This window comes from Panthera uncia, chromosome B4 (assembly GCF_023721935.1).
Source record: "Panthera uncia isolate 11264 chromosome B4, Puncia_PCG_1.0, whole genome shotgun sequence".
NCBI classification, from domain to species: Eukaryota; Metazoa; Chordata; class Mammalia; order Carnivora; family Felidae; genus Panthera; species Panthera uncia.
In genome coordinates, this window is record NC_064809.1 from 53,369,792 (window position 1) to 53,390,531 (window position 20,740).

The 20,740-nt window shown below is 42.4% G+C and overlaps 1 protein-coding gene and 1 pseudogene across 3 annotated transcripts in view; both read right to left on the reverse strand.

The window, feature by feature from the left end:
• Positions 1-20,740, reverse strand: part of LOC125920139 (cationic amino acid transporter 3-like) — a 357,875-nt gene that overhangs the window by 303,588 nt on the left and 33,547 nt on the right. The gene's annotated exons all lie outside the window — the stretch shown is intronic.
• On the reverse strand, positions 5,177-18,959 carry LOC125920147 (cationic amino acid transporter 3-like; annotated as a pseudogene).

The window sequence follows — 20,740 nt, forward strand, 5'->3', positions numbered from 1 at the left end:
GCTATAAAAGAAAAAGTGCATGGGACTTTAATCTCTCCTGACGAGGTAAGAGAAAAGTGAAACTATATTAATATTTGCTGCTGTGGAACTTTTGAGAGAATTTATGGGAGACTCCCTATCCCCAGGACAAAACAGTACACTCATATACCACTCCTTAAATTATTAATGATTATCCAGCAACACCCCTCTTGATTTTCCGAGCAAGGAAACTTTGACCTAGACATCTGGGAACGAATAGGTAAAACAATAAAATCATGCCATATGGAAGGCACCAATGTTCCACCTGAGGTCATTCTTACATGGTCTATTGTCCCTACGGTCATTCTCCCCCTGAGTGCGAATAATGTTTGTGAAGATATAGACCCACCCAAAGTAAATAAAAATTTTTCCAAGGAACCTAAGCCTCCTTATTGTCAGCCAGCACCTTTGGCATCCCTACATCCAGAGAACGCTGACTATCCCCTTTGTCATTGGAAAAAATCTAACCTTTTAAAGAATCAAAAGATTCCCTCTGAGGACATCCTTACCCCAATGCTACAACCTATTAAGAATGCCCTTACAGTGTTTACAGATGCCTCGGGTAAAGCTCACCAGGTTTCTTGCGTTTGTAAAACTGGAAAAAACTGGAAACATATATTATACACTGGACCAGTCTCTACCTAACATTTAGAACTACGAGCCATATTATTAGCTATAGAAACCTTTTTCCAACCCTTAAATATTGTCTCCAAGATGTCAAGGAGCAAAGACCACCCACTTCAGACTTCCCACAGTGTTCCAGGTAAAAATTAACCATGGGGAACAAATTGTCTTAGATGGACTCAAATGTAAGTTTGTTGTTTGATAGACATGTCTATAAAGGTCAATTAAGCTCATGTTATGACTTAATGTAATGGTTGACTTTGTCTCCTAGTTTTCACGGGTAATTGTTACAATAGCTATCAAAGACTTCGGTAACCTAAAAAGTTTTTCTTGCATGATAAATTGGGATTGAATTCATTGGACATCTACACCTTTTCTAATTAGAATGGGATGTGAAAGGATTGATTACTAAACAAGGCTTATCTGCTTTTGGCTTCTTATTGCAGAGAAACTAAGGATATTTGGGTCTGATGGTAAACATGCTTTGTGCTTTATAACTTTCTGAGAATTTTTTAAATGAATTTCCCAAGATTTAATTTGTAAATGAAGCCTTTTGACCAATTAGGCTTCTTTGGTATGCTAAGTTACTCTGGAAGCACTGTCAAACATATAATAATCCTTAGGTTACATTTGAGTAAATGCTATAACTATTCTAGAGATTATATGCAACTCCTACTTTTAATATTTTTTGGTACAAGGTAATCACTTGATACTCTAATTGTTTAAGTGCTATGTGTCACAGAAATAATTGAATTGAATTATCAATTATATTAGATCTTTAATCATGTCCATTTTTTAGTCTTTCTGTCATAGTTCTGTGACTCTTGTTGGAAGACTTCACTGCTATAACTTCTGGTACACAGACAATCCTTCCTTCTCAAGAAGGCTCTGGTTGCCCTCAACTCTATCTTTCTCTTTCATAACTCCCCTATACCTACCCCAACTGAGCAATGTTGACCCATAGGTAGCAGCATCTCTATGCCCCTATTCATCAGGAAGAAGTTACAGAAGAGAAGATCATCCACTCTCAGCAATCTTAAAGACTTTAATAGTCAAAATTGCTCGGGGCGGGGGTGGGGGGGGGGGGGGTGGGGGGGATGATGTGGGATACAAAGGCAGAGGGAAATGGAAGACAAAATTAAATTCCTTATAATATGCAAAGCCAAGCAGTTGTAGGATGAGCACATAGTCAACTTAATACCTTAAAAAAAAAAAAAGAAACAAAGGGGGAATTACCCATGGCTGTCTACATTACAACCTCAACTTCTCCTTGATTGCACTACGATCACTCTTAACATTTTAAATCTTGACCCTCAAGGACTAACTGCAGCTGAGCAACATTCTTCTAAATTAGATAAACCCTCTCATCCTATAGTGCTATACAAAACCCCCAAAGGGGCACCCACATGGATTGGACCCACTAAACTCACCTGGGGTAGAGGATATGCTTGTGTTCTTTCAGATCTTGAGCCTCTATGGAGTGGAGACCCCCCAGGATATCTTTCAATAAACCAGGACTTCCAGAGAATGACTCTGAATGAGCAACCACCACCCCGTTCTTTCAAGATGGAAGAAGCCTATTCATTGACTCCTCATTCTGAAACCATTCCACAAACTCAAGCCCTTGCCCCTGATATAACATGGAGAAGGCTTAAACACCTGTCTAACAAGGCCAGCATCCTCTTAAAACACAATGGTATTGCATATATCCACAATTTGCATCTGATGGCCATGATCTCCATCACTGGTATTCATTAAACAGGCAAAGGTGATTCATAAGCCTCTTAATCGTTGTGATCCTAGTTGCAGTAAGCATTATAGACTCTGCTACTGTTACTGGAATAAGTCTTCACCACACTATCAAATTGCCCATATACTTAACCAAGTTATGGCCAACACTAACAAAAAGCTAATAAGCCAAACTTCTATACACAAATATTGGCATGCCTCAAAGCCCCTGAGGTTCTGTTGAATTTATAGGAAAAAGACAAAAGGCACTAATCCTCCATTATAACTCTGGGAAGCAGGATACTTTTACTATGTCTCTTTTTATGCTTTTGCAGAATCACCCTCCAAACCACTTGATAGCAAAAATGGATCAGGAGCTCATCATGACAGTCCTTGCATGTAAACTTAAGAAAATGAAGAAAAACAAAAAAGGGGAACTATGGGGAAATAAGTTCTACTTACACAAATGGGTTAGAAAAAGCTTAAGGCAGAAAACCGAAACCACGGGGCAAAAGTCCCCAAGGTCAGCTAGGGAGCTATTGTAATCGGATCATGAGTAACTTGTTATATCACCTGCAGGAAGTTACTTTCCTTTTGATACCAATATACAAATGTACTTCAATCACAAACTCCACCTGACCCCCAGACCCTTTGCTTCTTGCACAAGTTAATAATTAGTATGATTCTTTTTCTTCACATTCTCCACATGTTTAAGATCATTGGAGATCAATAAATATGGAGACAAAACCCCTGTTTGGGGCTCTTGTCTCCTCCTGGACATTAGCCTCTCTCGTATTTAATTCTGTGTCCACTCTCTTACTAGACAAGAAAGAACTCCAGACTCCTAGTCTGCAACACACACTCACATGCTCACACTCATACAAACACACATATTCTCAAAATACACACAAATACACACCCACACATCACAAACATTCTCACATGTGTGCAACACAAAGACACATACAAACTCTTATTTACAGACAGGCATGCACTCCCGTAATTATATACTTTCATGCACTCATCAAACACACCTTGCACACATACACGCCACTCTATTCCTTCTTTTAAGGATCCAGTGCCCAGACCTCTAGATTCTAGAGAACTAGAATGCCCAGGAAAAGCATGAAATTACACAGGAAACCTATTTCCAGCTTTCTGGCCCACACTGGAATCCCTTTGCTATATTCCCCTTCCTGCCACAGAGTCTCTAGGACGTGGACCCAACCACCAAAGCAGAACTGCGGATACAATACATTCCTTCATACACCAAACACTTTAGAGCATCTATCTGCCATACCAGTCCTACACCTCCTACCCCCAGGCCTGAACTGAGGCAGACACATAACAGAGTAAGACCTTCTTCCCAGTAGTGTGGTAGAAACAGCAAGAGCACAGGAGCCAAGGACTTGAGTTCAAATCCTTGAACTAGGTTCAAGTCTAGGTTTCATCACTTATATAGTGGGAATAATAAAATATGCCTAATAATTGTGGAAGAGTAAAACAGGTAAAGCTTCCATCAGCCATGTGTCCACCCTTGGAAAACCATCTCATTCCATTCCCCAGCCCCTGTGGTGAGCATCTCCCCAACATTTCTCTAGTCCTGGGTCTCTGAAATAGAAATCAGTCTTCTTCAGGCTCAGACCACCAGGTGCCCACACTAAGGGAAATCTGATCTCAAACTTGGCAAGCTCCATTCCCCACCCTCAACCTACTATGCCCCTGCCCCTCCTGGTCCATCATGCCTCTTGCCCCTTTACAGGTTGCATTTTCCCTAAAACCTTTAATGAGGCTAACCACTGTCCCAAAGTTCTCCATGGAGCACTGAGCCCACACAACAGATGGGCATGAAGGGTTTAATCATCTCCAGGGGAGTCCTCCAGTTGTCCTTAAATTCCCTAAATTACTCCTATCTGAAACATTCTTTATACACAGAGCAGGAGACAGTTATATGACAGGACTTGGGGTGATAAGCAGATGTGGGTGAGATTGTGTCACTACATGAATACTAAAAAACTGTTCCAGAGAAACCCCATTAGATTCTGCCCTCAGAGTTGAGAAGCAGCCCAGCCCACCCCTACCCTGACTGGCACACACTCAGGTGTCTTGGGCTAAGGGGAGCAGGTACCGTACCCCTATCCCTGCTCTTCAGGTGGCCTCCTAAGCTCCCCTCTAGAGTCAATCCTCAGCCTGAGTGGGAAGTGGCTCTGGAGGTGTTATCCTCACCTTCCTAGGACCCTCCAAGGACCCACAAACACCCTGCTTTCCCTGCCACAACCTGTACTCCCTATACTCCTCCCAGGCTCTTACTGCTTCTGAAGTGCTGTCTTCCCCTCCTCCCAGTGGGATCCTCCTCAAGTCCTCCTTCCAGACAACCCACCACCCTGACCATCTCTGACTTTCCATCTGGCATTGCTCCATCCTGGTTCTTCCACCTCCCTGCCCTGCCCATACCCATCCCTCTGACCCCCTCCACTGCCCACCTCCCACCCTGTCCTCTCCCATCTTGACCACTTTCCACCCCAACCAGCCTGCCTCCCTCCCCTCCTGGTTCACCTCCCCACACAATACCACCTCCCAGTGGGCTCCACTCTCCCATTACCTCCATCTCTCCACCCTGCTGCATCCTACCGTTTTGCCCCATTCCAAGTCATTTCTACGCCAGCCTTCACACCTTTCCCACCCTTCAGAATCTAGGGAGTAGAGCAGGGCTCAGAGCCCAGTGAAAGGATGGACATTTGTCCCTTCTCTCTCTTCATACCCTCTGCCTGCTGTCCCCCCTCTCTTCCTGGGGACAGACCTGATCGGGTGTTAACGAAAGCGGAAGAGACATCTCCTCGTCAGCAAAGTGCTGGGCTGGGGTGCTCACAGGAATGGAGTGACCAAGGAAAACCTCCTAGGTAACTCAGTCCCAACAGGAGGAAGCCCCGCCCACCATCGCGAGCCCTGTCCCCTCCTCAATGGCCTCAGCAGGGCGGGGTCAGCCCACAGCCTGGCCCTACCCCAGGACCGTTGGCCTACCTGGGAACTCTGGACAGCCTAATTACCCGGTCACCACAAAGCCACTCCATCTTCAGAGAGCACAGAGGAAATGGTGACTGTTCCCATCAGGTCGTCCCACCACCTGTGCCTCCACTTACACTGGAGGGAGACTCCCCCTCAGCTGCTAGAGCAGGTTTGCAGAAGAAAAAAGTAACCTGCGCAGTCTCTGCATCTTTTCTCCTCCCAAGATCAGGGATGTCTGAGAGCCCATCAGAGGGCACGTAGTTTCGCAATTACTTTGTATGTGCAGGAGGGGACTCATGCCTCCACATGGAAACCAAGGATTCCCCCAGAGTCTCCCTTGTTTCCTGCCTGTTTGTTGCATGTGGACTCCCCTTCCGCCACCACACATTGCTGAACCCCAACATTTATGGGGAGAGGATCTCCCTCTATGGGTTCCTTTTCATCTTGCCCTCTCCCTGTATCAGGCCCAGGATTTCTGCTTCAGAAAACAAGCCCCGCTGTCTGCTCAAGAGAAGTTCATCTCTCCTCTCACTTGGATCTTTCTTGCTGCTCTAAGTCATCATTCTGTCCCCAGGGAATTGTGGGGCTCTCTCCCAACCTTCCCTTCCCCCATGCATTTAGGGTCTCCATGGTATGTCCCAAATATCTAGGTTCTAGATCCCACGTTTCCAAGCCAAGAGGCTTCTGGGCTCTTGAGATCAACGCAGCGGCTGTGGGCTCTGAGGATCTGCCTGGGCTGCAAGGGAAAGGCAGTGGTTCCTGGGGTGAGAATGGCCCAAGAACACTTTGGAGCTTGGTGCATACAGCAGGTGTGTAATATGTGTGACAGGCCCATCAATAAGCTGGGTTTGGGGAGGTGAGGAAGGGTAGAGGGGAAGGAATGAGGCTGGACTGGTCTGAAGTGTCTGATCCCCATTCTCTTCCCTTCCCCTCTGGGCCACCTGGAAAGAATATGCTTTAATATAGGACTTGAGCCTTGGGTCTTTCCTAAGCAGAGGGGGATGTCTTCCCCTTCATCCACCTCCACCCAGCCCAATTCAGGACACCAGGACACTCATGCCCAAGAGCTCAGGCCACTCTACCCCCACCCCAACAGCCACACACACCCTCTCTTCAGCCAGGGAACCCAGATCTCTGAGCTTTCACCTAGCACACCAGGCCGAATGCCCCTATTCTGGCAGAATCTTAAGTGACATCTAGAAGCAGCCTGGACCTGTCCAGTCACCTAGTATTCCTGAAGCATTTGTCAGCACTCTTAGCCTGCATGAATGATTAACTAACCTTCCCTTGTATTCCTAATATAGATCATGTATTATTCCCGAGAAAAGAACAGAGCCCTTCTGCATATCATGAAACAGAAACCAGGGTCTCTTGCACAACCCTTTACCCCTCATCAAGCAACCACACCCACCTGCACTGAGATAAAATTTGGAGCTGATACCAGTGTATCTGCAAGTTCAAGAAACGTTACAGACCACTGTACTCCCTTTACTGAGGAACATCCTAAAGCACCTTTAAACTCCTGGGCCAGGTGAAAACCTCAGATCTGTCATTTGGACAAGAGTATTCTTCTCACCATGAGCCGGCCTCCTGAATAAAACTCATAATCCTTTCCAATCAAAGCTTTTCTCTTGAGGGGCACTGGGGTGGCTCAAGCAGTTAAGCATCTGACTTCAGCTCATCATGATCTCATGGTTGATGAGTTCAAGCCCCAATTCAGGCTCTGTGTAGACAGCTCAGAGCCCAGAGCCTGCTTCAGATTCTGTGTCTTCCTCTCTCTCTGCCCCTCCCCCACTAGCACTCTGCCCCTCTCTAAAATAAATAACAATTAAAAATAAACTGTTCTCTTGAGTATTAGCGTTTGGAGTGGTGGGCAGCTGCACTGGGTTAAAGTAACAAAACTTGGCGCCCCAGCTGGGAGCCAACGTCTCTGTGGCATCCATCCAGTTCCCCTGTATGCCAAAGTCGGAGAAGTTGGTCTGTACCATGACAGGGCTTCCTTCCTAGTCTCCTGGGCAGGTAACTTGGACTACAGCAGGAGGTTAGCTGCTCCAGGCTAGTTGCTCTTGGGGAGGGAATCTGAGGCATCTGTCCCTCCAGCTTCCCAGATTCTTTTTGCCTAAGAGAAACTCCCTGATGATTCCTCACTGAAGCTGACTGCCAATTTTGCTTTTTGGTTGGAGTGGAAGGAAAGGAGCATTTGGGGAAGCTGAGGAGCTTCAGGACAAGGTCAGTCCCTCAGAGTGCTCACCTACACAAGTTTCTCAGATGTAAACCACTGTGTGTTGTTTTTTTCCTGTCCATACTTTTCCCATTAGAAAGCCTCAGCTTTCCCAAGAACTAAAAGGGATGTGACTAGTGTTCAATTTATTTGGAAGTTGTAACAGATCTGTTTTGGTATGGGGAGGTGGTGGTTTAAATTTGTGTAGAATGCCAAGTTCCATCTCTATCCCAGCAGTTAGCCCACTGGACCGAAATTGGAATATGTGGAAGGAATATAGGCAGGGATCTATGACTAAGAAAGTGATAATTTTTATTGTGACAGCACCTTGCATGTATGTTAGGTTCAGAAGAAAGATGACCATGAAATGGGTCTCTTGGATCTCTTCCCCCCATTGTGTTCTCTCTAAATAGGGGGTTTGGGTTTGGCTTTTAGCTTGTCTATGGAGACTGTTGGTCAGTTAGTGGAACTCTGACTTTCAGGGAGGAACAAGAAACCAGGAAGCCATTTGGTTCAGTCCATCATGCCCCAACTTTTAGGGAAAAGGAATGTCAGAAGAGGTACTCTGGGTTTCATGGAGTCATACTTTTATTTCTGTGTTGCTTCTCAACTTTTGCCCAGGAAGAAAACAGGAATACTCCTGTTCCCAAAGAAAGTACTTCCTCCATCCATCAGGAAATATTTTAAATAAATGCTGCAGAGGCACTTATTTTTATTTTTATTTTTATTTTTATTTTTTATTTTTTGCAGGAGGGGGACACAAGACCAAGACAAGCAAGGAATGTTAGTCCAAACTATAGATCTGCCCCTGGCCTTTCTGAAGACTCCCTTGCACCCCTACGTACTCCTTTTCCTCCTGTTACTGCCCCAGCATCTTCAGGACTTATATAACGGGCTCCTATGCCATCCTCCCTGCCTGGAGTGCCAAAGGCTCCTGGTCCTCCTACCCTCACTATCAGGGAGCAAAAACCACCCCAATGTAAATTGAAATTTGTTGGTTTCATTAAAAGTTAAGACACATCTTTAGAGATATCAGCATTAAATATAAAACTTTTATTCCAGCAAGTTTTAGTAAAGGTCAAAGGAGCTCATGTTCTTTCAGCTGCCATTGTTCAGCAAAAAGGTGACTTAAATGATGATTAATTATGCCTGTCTCATAAAGTTTTCATGAATAATTGTTAGGAATAAGTTGGGTGAAGAAATAGAAAGGTTTATATCTTTCAAAATCTTTAGTAATTTGAAATTTTTAAAGTTCTGCTAAATGAAATGCAACACTGGGTTGATTTCATTGGGTATCTAAGTCTTTTTAAAATAAGATAGAACACTAAGGCATTGGTCACTGAAACTCTTTGTGAGTATTCTTTGTTTCAAGGAAAGTGCATTATTTGCATAAGTTCATTAAAAAGATGTTCTCCTTGTAACAGGACACCAGTGGAAACATTGGTTACTTCACCAAGGCTTTGACTAGAATGTCATGTTTGAGAGAGTCATGCATAGACTCAGATATCACTAGACATCTCTAAGGACTAAGGTTAACTTTATGGAGCCAATAAAGCCTCTTGGACATGTTGGCCTGATAACTTGTTTACAGAGTTCCCAGCATTCTTACCAGGTGATTAAACAATATCACTTGCTGGCATGTGCAGGACACCTCAGGATATTTGGGGAAACTGCAGGAGAGAAATTCACCCAAATATACAAGTATCACAGGAAAATCTGATGGCAGGCATCTGGCTTGGCTTCTGGCCTCAAGAGACTATTAAAAAATCATGAGGAGCCAAGATGGCAGAACAGCATGAAAGTTTTTTGTGTGTCTCATGTCCATGAAATACAGCCACACCAATACTAAACCATGATGCACACCTAGAAAACTGATTGGAGGATTAACACAACAATCTGCACAACCTGAACCACAGAATTCAGCAGGTATGTGCCACAGGGAGGGGAATTTGGGGAGTGAGAAGCCGCTGAAGGTAGGGAACTGCTTTTGTGGGTGGAGAGAGGACAAAGACTGGGGTGGGGGGAGAATACGGGAAAAGCACCCCTCCCCAAAAGCAGCTGGAGAGAAAGTAGAAAATTGGAAACAGCCACAGGGACTAAACTAAAAAGGGAGAAAGGAGAAAGGAGAGGGTTTAAATTCCATTAAGATGGTAAACAAGAGGAGCACAAAGGCTGCAATTCCACAGCTCAATACCTGGCGATGCTCTGGTGGGAAGGGCAAATCCCCAGGAGCAGAGTGAGGTCTAGGATGTTCTTGGGTCACACAGGGAAAACTGGTTCCACTGCTGGAAGGATATTTGGTAGAGACTATTGAAGCCACCTGGTCCCAGCAGATCCCAGAGAATGGCCACATTCGCTGGTGCTGGAAAAAGGTCATTAAGGGTGAAGCCTGGTGCCAGATGTGTGCTGTGATTTTCCATAATCCCTGAAATGCTGCTGCTACACTATCTTGTTAACTTTTTCTGGGGCAGGATGACACCTGGCTGAGGTCTTGGGGCACCAGCAGCAGCAGGGTCCAGCAAATGTTCCTGGGTGCCGCTGACATTCAGCTATTGCTCAGTGAGAACCTCCCACAGAGGGGCAGAACGGGTCAAAGCCGCAGTCCTTCAGAATTAAGGGGCCAGGGAAAACAGCCACATCTGAGACAAAACCCGGGAAAGAGGTACTGCCTAGGGCCTGGTCATGGGCAGTGAAAAGGCAGGGAGTGGACGAAAGCTGAAGACAGAGGATGGGTGCCTGATTGCTGATTGGGGAAAACAGAGTTCTGATACTAGAGACTGTGTAGCTGGGTGACGCCATTTTCACCGTTACTGCGCATGCGCCTATGCACCTACAAGAGTCACAACACCCCACCCAGTAGGCTAAAAGCGCCATCTAGTGGAGATCAGAGCTGTTACACTGAGCCCTGCACAACTGGGTCAACCTCGCTCTTCAAGGACACAAGTATCACCACCTCCTTAGTTTATGGACTATAAAGCGCTTCATAGTCTGACTACTAGGGGAAAATGAAGTAATTTCAGTACTATTTTGATTTGTTAGAAAGTCCATCTATTGAATTTTCTTCCTTTCTTTTTCCTCTTTTTCACTTCTTTTCTTTTTCTTGAATACAGAAAGAGAAACAATTCATTTTTATTTTCAGTTTTTATTAAAAATATTTTTAATTTTTTACTATATTTTTTAATTTTGTGTAATTTTTTTCAAATTCTATTTTACATCCATCATTTTATTTTATTCTATTTCAGTGTATTCACTTTTTAAAATTTTCAAACTATTTCCTTTTTTCTTTTTCTTTTTTTATTTTTCATTTCTTTTCTTTTTATTGAATACAGAAAGAGAAAAAATTTATTTTTATTTTTAATTTTTATTAAAAATATATTTCTTTAATTTTTTTTGACTGTATTCTTTACTTTTGTGTAATTTTTTTTCAAATTCTATTTTACCTCCATCATCTCATTATAATCTAATTCAAAGTGTTTATTTTTTCAAATTTTAAAATGATTCCCATCCCCCCCTTTTTTTCTCTAATCTTTCAAAACCCTTTCAACACCCAGACCAAAACACACCTAAGATCTAACATCATTTATTTGATTTTTGTCTGTGGGGGGAGGGGTTAATTTTTTTAATTTTATTATTTTTTTAATTTTAATTTTTTAAATTTAATTTTAATTTTTCTACCTCATTAATTCCTTTTCTAACCTCAAAATGACAAAATGAAGGAATTCACCCCAAGAGAAAGAGCACGAAGAAATGACAGCCAGGGATTTAACCAACACAGATACAAGCAAGATGTCTGAACCAGAATTTAGAATCACAACAATACTAGCTACAGTCAAAAATAGTTTAGAATCCCTTTCTGTGGAGATAAAAGAAGTAAAAAATAGTCGGAATGAAATTAAAAAATGCTATACCTGAAGTGCAATCATGGCTGGATGCCATGGCGGCAAGGATGGATGAGGCAGAACAGAGAATCAGTGATATAGAGGACAAACTTATAGAGAATAATGAAGCAGAAAAAAAGAGGGAGATTAAGGCAAAAGAGCACAATTTAAGAATTAGAGAAATCAGTGACTCATTGAAAAGGAACAACATCAGAATCATAGGGGTCCCAGAAGAGGAAGAGACAGAAATAGGGGCAGAAGGGTTATGGGACCAAATCATAGCAGAAAACTTTCCTAACCTGGGGAAAGGCACAGACATCAAAATCCAGGAAGCACAGAGGACCCCTGTTAGACTCAACAAAAACCGACCATCAACAAGGCCTATCATAGTCAAATTCACAAAATACTCAGGCAAGGAGAGAATCATGAAAGCAGCAAGGGAAAAAAGTCCCTAACCTACAAGGGAAGACAGATCAGGTTTTCAGCAGACCTATCCACAGAAACTTGGCAGGCCAGAAAGGAGTGGCAGGATATATTCAATGTGCTGAATCAGAAAAATATGCAGCCGAGAATTCTTTATTCAGCAAGGCTGTCATTCAAAATAGAAGGAGAGATAAAAAGTTTCCCAAACAAAAATTAAAGGAGTTTGTGACCACTAAACCATCCCTGAAAGAAATTTTAAGGGGATTCTCTGAGGGGACAAAAGATGAAAAAAAAAAAAAAAAAAAGACCAAAAGCAACAAAGACTGGAAAGGACGAGAGAACACCACCAGAAACTCCAACTCTACAAACAACATAATGGCAATAAATTCATATCTTTCAGTACTCACTCTAAACGTCAATGGATTCAATGCTCCAATAAAAAGACATAGGATAACAGAATGGATAAGAAAACAAGATCCATCTATATGCTGTTTACAAGAGACCCACCTTAGACCTAAAGACATCTACAGATTGAAAGTAAGGGGATGAAGAACCGTCTCTCATGCTTAATGGTCAACAAAAGAAACCCGGAGTAGCCATACTTATATCAGACAATCTAGACTTTAAAATAAACACTGTATCAAGAGATGAAGAAGGGCATTATATCATAATCAAGGGGTCTATCCACCAAGATCACCTAACAATGCGAAACATTTATGCGCCAAATGTCAGAGCACCCAAATATATAAATCAATTAATCACAAACATAAAGAAACTCATCGATAGTAATACCATAATAGTAAGAGACTTCAACACCCCACTCACAGCAATGGACAGATCATCTAATCAAAAAATCAACAAGGAAACAATGACTTTGAATGACACACTGGACAAGATGGACATAACAGATGTATTCAGAACATTTCAGCCTAAAGCAGCAGAAAATACATTCTTCTCCAATGCACATGGAACATTCTCCAGAATAGACCACATACTGGGACACAAATCAGCCATAAGTAAGTACAAAAAGATCAAGGTTATACCATGCATGTTTTCAGATCACAACGCTATGAAACTCGAAATCAACCACAAGAAAAATTTGGAAAGGCAACAAATACTTGGAGACTGAAGAATATCCTACTAAAGAATGAATGGACTAACCAAGCAGTTAAAGAGGAAATTAAAAAATATATGGAAGTCAATGAAAATGATAACACCACAACCTAAAACCTCTGGGACATAGCAAAGGCGGTCATAAGAGGAAAATATATAACAATCCAGGACTTCCTAAAGAAGGAAGAAAGATCTCAGATACACAACCTAACATTACGCCTTAAGGAGCTGGAAAAAGGACAGCAAATAAAACCCAAAGCCAGAGGAAGACAGTAAATAATAAAGATTAGAGCAGAAATCAATGCTATCAAAACCAAAATAAACAAACAAACAAACGGGGAACAGATCAATGAAACCAGAAAGAAGCTGGTTCTTTGAAAGAATTAACAAAATTGATAAACCACTAGCCAGTTTGATCAAAAAGAAAAAGGAAAGGAATAAATAAAATCGAGAATGAAAGAGGAGAGATCACAACCAACAAAGAAATACAAATAATAAGAGAATATAATGAGCAATTACACACCAATAAAATGGGCAATCTGGAAGAAATGGACAATCCTAGAAACATATACACTACCAAAACTGAAACAGGAAGAAATAGAAAATTTGAACAGGCCCATAACCAATAAAGAAACCGAATTAGTAATCAAAAATGTCCCCCAAAACAAGCGTCCAGGACCAGATGGCTTTCCAGGGCAATTCTACAAAACATTTAAGGAAGAGTTAATACCTCTTCTCTTGAAGCTGTTCCAAAAAATAGGAATGGAAGGAAAACTTCCAAACTCTTTCTATGAAGCCAGCATTACCTTGATTCCAAAATCAGAGACCCCACTAAAAAGGAGATCTATAGACCAATTTCCCTGACGAACATGGATGCAAAAATCTTCAACAAGATATTACACAACCAGATCCAACAATACATTAAAAAAAGGATTCACCACGATCAACCTGGGATGTAGGGCTGGTTCAATATCTGCAAAACAATCAATGTGATTCATCATATCAACAAAAGAAAACAACCTTATGATCCTCTCAATAGATGCAAAGAAAGCCTTTGACAAAATACAGCATCCTTTCTTGATAAAAAACCCTCAAGAAAGTAGGGATAGAAGGAGCATACCTCAAGATCATAACAGCCATATATGAACAACCCAATGCTAATATCATCCTCCCCTAAGGTCAGGGACAAGACAGGGATATCCACTCTTGCCACTGTTACTCAACATAGTATTGGACGCTTTAGCCTCTGCAATCAGACAACACAAAGAAATAAAAGGCATCCAAATCGGCCAGGAGGTCAAACTCACTCGTCGCAGATGACATGATACTCTGTATGGAAAACCCAAAAGATTCCACCAAAAAAACTGTTAAAACTGATTCATTAATTCCACAAAGTTTCAGGATATAAAATAAATGCACAGAAATTGGTTGCATTCCTATATACCAACAATGAAGTAACAGAAAGAGAAATCAAGGAATCGATCCCATTTACAGTTGCACCAAAAACCCATAAAATACCTAGGAATAAATCTAACCAAAGAGGTGAAAATTTTATGCACTGGAAACTACAGAAAGCTTATGAAAGAAATTGAAGAAGACACAAAAAAACATGGGAAAAGATTCCATGCTCCTGGACAGGAAGAACAAATACTGTTAAAATGTTGATACTACCCAAAGCAATCTACATATTCAATGCAATCCCTATCAAAATGACACCAGCATTCTTCACAGAGCTAGAACAAATAATCCTAAAATTTGTATGGAACCAGAAAAGACCACAAATAGTCAAAGCGATTTGAAAAAGAAAACCAAAGCAGGAGGCATCACAATCCCAGACTTCAAGTTATACTATAAAGCTGTAATCATCAAGACAGTATGGTACTGGCACAAGAACAGACACTCAGATCAATGGAACAGAATAGAGAACCCAGAAATGGACCCACAAACATATGGCCAACTAATCTTTGACAAAGCAGGAAAGAATATCCAATGGAATACAACATTCTCTTCAGCAAGTGGTACTGAGAAAACTGTACAGCAACATGCAGAAAAATGAACCTGGACCACTTTCTTACACCATACACAAATATAAAATCAAAATGGATGAAAGACCTCGATGTAAGACAGGAAGCCATCAAAATCCTCAAGGATAAAGCAGGCAAAAACCTCTTTGATCTTGCCCACAGCAACTTCTCACTCAACACACCTCTGGAGGCAAGGGAAACAAAAGCAAAAATGAACTAATGGGACCTCTTCAAAATAAAAAGATTCTGCACAGCGAAGGAAACAATCAGCAAAACTAAAAGGCAACCGACAGAATGGGAGAAGATATTTGCAAATGACATATCAGATAAAGGTTTAGTATCCAAAATCTACAAAGAACTTATCCAACTCAATACCCAAAAAACAAATAATCCAGTGAAGACATGGGCAAAAGACATGAATAGACACTTCTCCAAAGAAGGCATCCAGATGGCCAACCGACACATGAGAAAATGCTCAACATCACTCATCATCAGGGAAATACAAGTCAAAACCACAATGAGATACCACCTTACACCTGTCAGAATGGCTAACATTAGCAACTCAGGCAACAACAGATGTTGGCAAGGATGTGGAGAAAGAGGATCACTTTTGCGATGCTGGTGGGAATGCAAACTGGTGTAGCCACTCCAGAAAATAGTATTGAGGTTCCTCAAAAAATTAAAAATAGTACTACCCCACAACCCAGCAATTGCACTACTAGACATGTATCCAAGGGATACAGGTGTGCTGTTTTTAAGGAACACATGCACCCCCATGTGTATAGCAGCACTATCAATAATAGACAAAGTATGGAAAGAGCCCAAATGTCCATAGATGGATGAATGGATAAAGAAGAGGTGGTATATATATACAATGGAGTATTACTTGGCAATCAAAAAGAATGAAATCTTGCCATTTGCCACTATGTGGATGGAACTAGAGGGTATTATGCTAAGCAAAATTAGTCAGAGAAAGACACATATCATATGACTTCACTCATATGAGGACTTTAAGACAGAGGACAGTTGAACATAAGGGAAGGGAGCAAAAATAATACAAAAACGGGGAGGGGAACAAAACATAAGAGACTCTTGAATATGGAGAGTAAACAGAGGGTTACGGGAGGGGTTGTGGGAGGGGGGATGGGCTAAATGGGTAAGGGGCATTAAGCAATCTACGCTTGAAATTATTGTTGCACTATATGCTAACTATTTTGGGCGTAAATTTAAAAAAAAACAAAATTAAAATTAAAAAAAAAGAAGAAGGCCATCATTGTTGCAATAATGACAAAAATCACCTTGGCCATGATGCAGAAGTTTGTGCTGGTACATATCATGCCAAGGACAGGGAACAGGAGGCCATCTAGTTCCATCTTGTATGATAGCTGACATATGGGTACATAAAGCGAAAGATCCTTTCAGAAAGAATACAGAAAAATCCAAAATTTGCAACATAGTAGGCTAGGGCCCAGACAATAAGGAGAACTACCTCAGGCAAGGTGCTCACAGGATGAAGCTGGTAGTAAGAGAACATAACCTTAAGTGTTAAAGAGACACCAAAATATGGCACAAAGGGGCGCCGGGGTGGCTCAGTTGGTAAGCGTCCGACTTCAGCTCAGGTCATGATCTCACGGTTCGTGAGTTCGAGCCCCGCATCGGGGGTCTGTGCTGACAGCTTGGAGCCTGGAGCCTGCTTTGGATTCTGTGTCTCCCTCTCTCTGCTCCTCTCCCACTCACACTCTTTCTCTCTCAAAAATAAATAAACACTAAAAAAATTTTTTTTAATACCGCACAAAGCAGATGAACAGTGAAATCACAATGGGGGATGGAACATTGGGGATTCTGGGCTTTTTCAACTCTGGTGTAACAGAGTTACTCTGGTAACAATTTTGTCAAAACCTATAAATGCATAGAAACAAGTAGCTGCTCCCCAGAGAATCCCCTCAAAGACAAAAGGCAAAAACCCTCCAGGGCCCAGGGGGTCCAAGCTAGAGGTGTCATTGAGTCCAGCCATTACGTAGTCCTCTCCTGTGAGCCTCCAGTTGTGCAGGTCCCCCTTAATAAAGCCATAGATGATGACAAAACTGAGAACCAAAGTGAGCACCTTGATAAGTGAAGAAAAGTGATTATGCCACAAAATCATGAGAGGCCACACAAGGCACATAACAATGAAGTCTAGATATTTTTCTCTAAGGAAATGGTAAACATACGGTAAGATAATTTCATGCAGGTCACATGCAGGTGCTCAAAAGCTAAGATAAATATGTCAACATAAATTGCTGTATCAGAAACAAGGGAAAAGATGACAGTGCAGCCAGTGATGATAGCCCAGAGTTGACCTATAGTGACAATAGTGACATAGCTGTAGAGATATGCAGAGCCAGAATGGGGAATCTGGGCCATTATCTCAGCATAGCACAGCACAGCTAGCAAAGAATATAGGCTGGCCATCAAAAAGCAGATCACAATGGATGGTCCTGCTTGATTTCTGGCCACCTCACCAGCCAGGACATACACACCTGCACCTACTGTGCAGCCCACACCCAGGGCCACTAAATCCAGAATGCTCAGTCTTCTGAGAGGGGCAGGTTCAGCCACATCTTGCTGCAGGGTATGTCTGCATACCAACTTTTGACCAAATCTGCCACGTGCCTGATGCAGCATTGTAGCTGGAACTGAAGAGGATACAGGATCAGATTCAGGATCAGAGAGCCTTAGCAAGCCTGGAAGCAGAGTCTCACATCTGGGTCAGAGGCTGAATTAAACCAAGTTGTCCTTGGGCTGCCAAGTTCTGTTGCACGGGCTTCAAATCTCCTGCTTTGTATTTCATCAGGTATGTGCTATCCCTCCAAAGTGCCCAAACGATAAATATTTATTGAACAATGGTGTTCAACAAGCCAACCAAAGCTTAGAAGTCCCATGTCACCTCACACCACCCAAATATCTGAGAAACTGACACCAAAAGTCATCATAGAAAAATCAACCCTGATTGCCACAGAAACAGTGCCAGATACCTCCCAACATTCTCCTTTGTGCACCATGTGACACAATCCCTTTACATTCATCTAACTCATGTAGTTTCATGTACTAATTGGGCTGTAGCTCACAACAGGGCATGAATGTATTGTACAGTAGTTCACACGTGGGATGTTTGCATGGCGCTTGCATGACATGAGCCATGACACATGGACAGACCAGAGGGCCTCATTGTAAATGCAGAATCGTTTTTAAAATATCATTTGAGTTTAGGGGCACCTGGGTGGCTCAGTCGGTTAAGCGGCCGACTTCGGCTCAGGTCATGATCTCGCGGTCCGTGAGTTCGAGCCCCGCGTCGGGCTCTGTGCTGACAGCTCAGAGCCCGGAGCCTGTTTCAGATTCTGTGTCTCCTTCTCTCTCTCTGACCCTCCCCTGCTCATGCTCTGTCTCTCTCTGTCTCAAAAATAAATAAATGTTTAAAAAAATTTTTTTAAATATCATTTGAGTTTAAAACACAAATATTTGTCTCCCATTCTTAAAGACCTTTAGCAATAAAATCAACTGTCAAATGTCTGGTGTCAGTTTGGCCCTCTCTCTCCTCTTTCTGCCTTATCCATTTAACTGTATTGATGTCAAGGAATAAACAGTGCAACCCTTCACTTTAGCCATATAGGCTCACAGGGGTGCTGTGAAAATAGGAAGAGGAAGAAAGGAGCAGTCCTTCATACCATGCAAAAAAACCATAGGAACAGGCTGTCTGGTAAGGAAACCCTAGAGAAATGGGAACAGAAGCCAACCAAAAGTCCATTACTAAGAAGGGAGCAGAGCCAAAAATGCTGTTTTGTGAAATCTGACAGTCAACGAACCTCACCCAAAGCAACCAGAAAAAACTCACTACAGTTATGCTTACAGTTATGAGAGTGTTATAGGTAGAGAGGAAAGAAATGTCACCTACCTCAGTAGCTCACAACCAAAACAAGTCCTTCTGTGTCCTTCCTCTCTGGGTTCTAGGAGAGAAGGTGAGCTCATTTATGTGGACACTGTCTTTACTGGCCACACCATGCTTTATAAATACCCTGTACCCTCTGTGATGTCAGCTTCTAGTGACCTGGAGAATCTGGTTTTCTCTGTGTGTTAGTATGAAAACACTCACTTGTAACTTCCTATTAATTTTTCACATGGAGCTACTTTTAACTCACTCACACTATGAATATGCAAAATATATTTTCTTGTTGAGCAAACACCACCTGTGGTTCCTCTTTTCCCCTCCTCCCCTGCTGCTGTTCAGATGGCCCCTTCTCAAGAGGAACAAGGCTTTGGATGAACAATTCACAGCAATGCCCCAGAAATCAGTAGGGGAGAACAGAGAAAAGACAGTCATGCAGCCCCCACTCTCCTCACTCCTCAGGCTTTGGTATTGACAGAATTTTAGGAAATGTTGTCAGAGGTTTTTAAAGACAGAAAGATGAAGTCAAAACTGAAAACTCTTCTCTGGAGATATTCAAAAGGAATCCTTGGGAAATGTGTCAGACATCTTTGTGCAATTCCGTCTATACTCCTTATTTGCCACCCACCAGTTCCAATGTTATGATTTACCAACAAGCACGTGAGATAGATAAGGAGGATTAATTAACTCATGGAGCTTTCTACACTATGAATGTGATTGACATGTCCCCCAACCACCCCCAGGCTTCAAACCCTTCAGTGGTTTCCACTGCACTTCCTGCACAGTCCTTCCTTCCTTCATCATCTGACCTGTGATGATTCCCCCAGTCTCATCACTACCCAGTTCCTGCTCCAGCTGTGAAATTCTACACTCACCATGTTTTGTTCCCTGTCTCTAATATCCTCTTGGCACCTTCACTGAGCTAATCCTTCCTTCTCTTTCAGTTCCCAGCTCAGGTGTTACTTCCCCAGGAACCTCCCCTGACCCTTATGCTGCCCTTAATTTGTGCTCTCATAGCACCTAGCTTACCCCATGTGCCATTTATCCTAATGTATCAGAATTCCAGGTCCGCTGCCTGTCTCCTTTGGACTGTGAGTTAGATGCTCAATAAATATTGTTGAACAAATGCACAAACTGAGAAGAGAAACCTGAAAGAGCACATAATCCAGTATTCCTATCTACTTGACTTTGAGACACATACTTTGTAGTGAAGCAATCTTTATAAACCTGGCTCAAGTAAAGATATAAATGGTACTACCTTCCTTGTGGAAGGCAAGAAAAATGAAAAGTGTGAAGGGAAAGCCAACTGATGAAACCTTGACCGCACATCATTCGTGGCAGGTATGAGCAACACAGGGTGATGAAGAATAGTTTGCATTTGAGGAAACTTGTTTAAAAATATCAGGCTGCCTTGGGTTATAAGAAGCAAAGCACCAGGGGGGAGGAGCCAAGATGGCAGAACAGCATGGAAGTTTTTTGTGTGTCTCCCATCCATGAAATATAGCCAGACCAACACTAAACCATCCTACACACCTAGAAAACTGAGTGGAGGATTAACACAACAATCTGCACAATCTGAACCACAGAATTCAGCAGGTACATGGTGCAGGGAAGGGAATTTGGGGAGCAAGAAGCCGCTGAAGGTAGGGAACTGCTTTTGCGGGCAGAGAGAGGACAAAGACTGGGGGGAGGAGGGGCAGAGAATACGAGAAAAGCACCCCTCCCCAAAAGCTCAGCTGGAGAGAAAGTGGAAAATTGGAAACAACTGCAGGGACTAAACTAA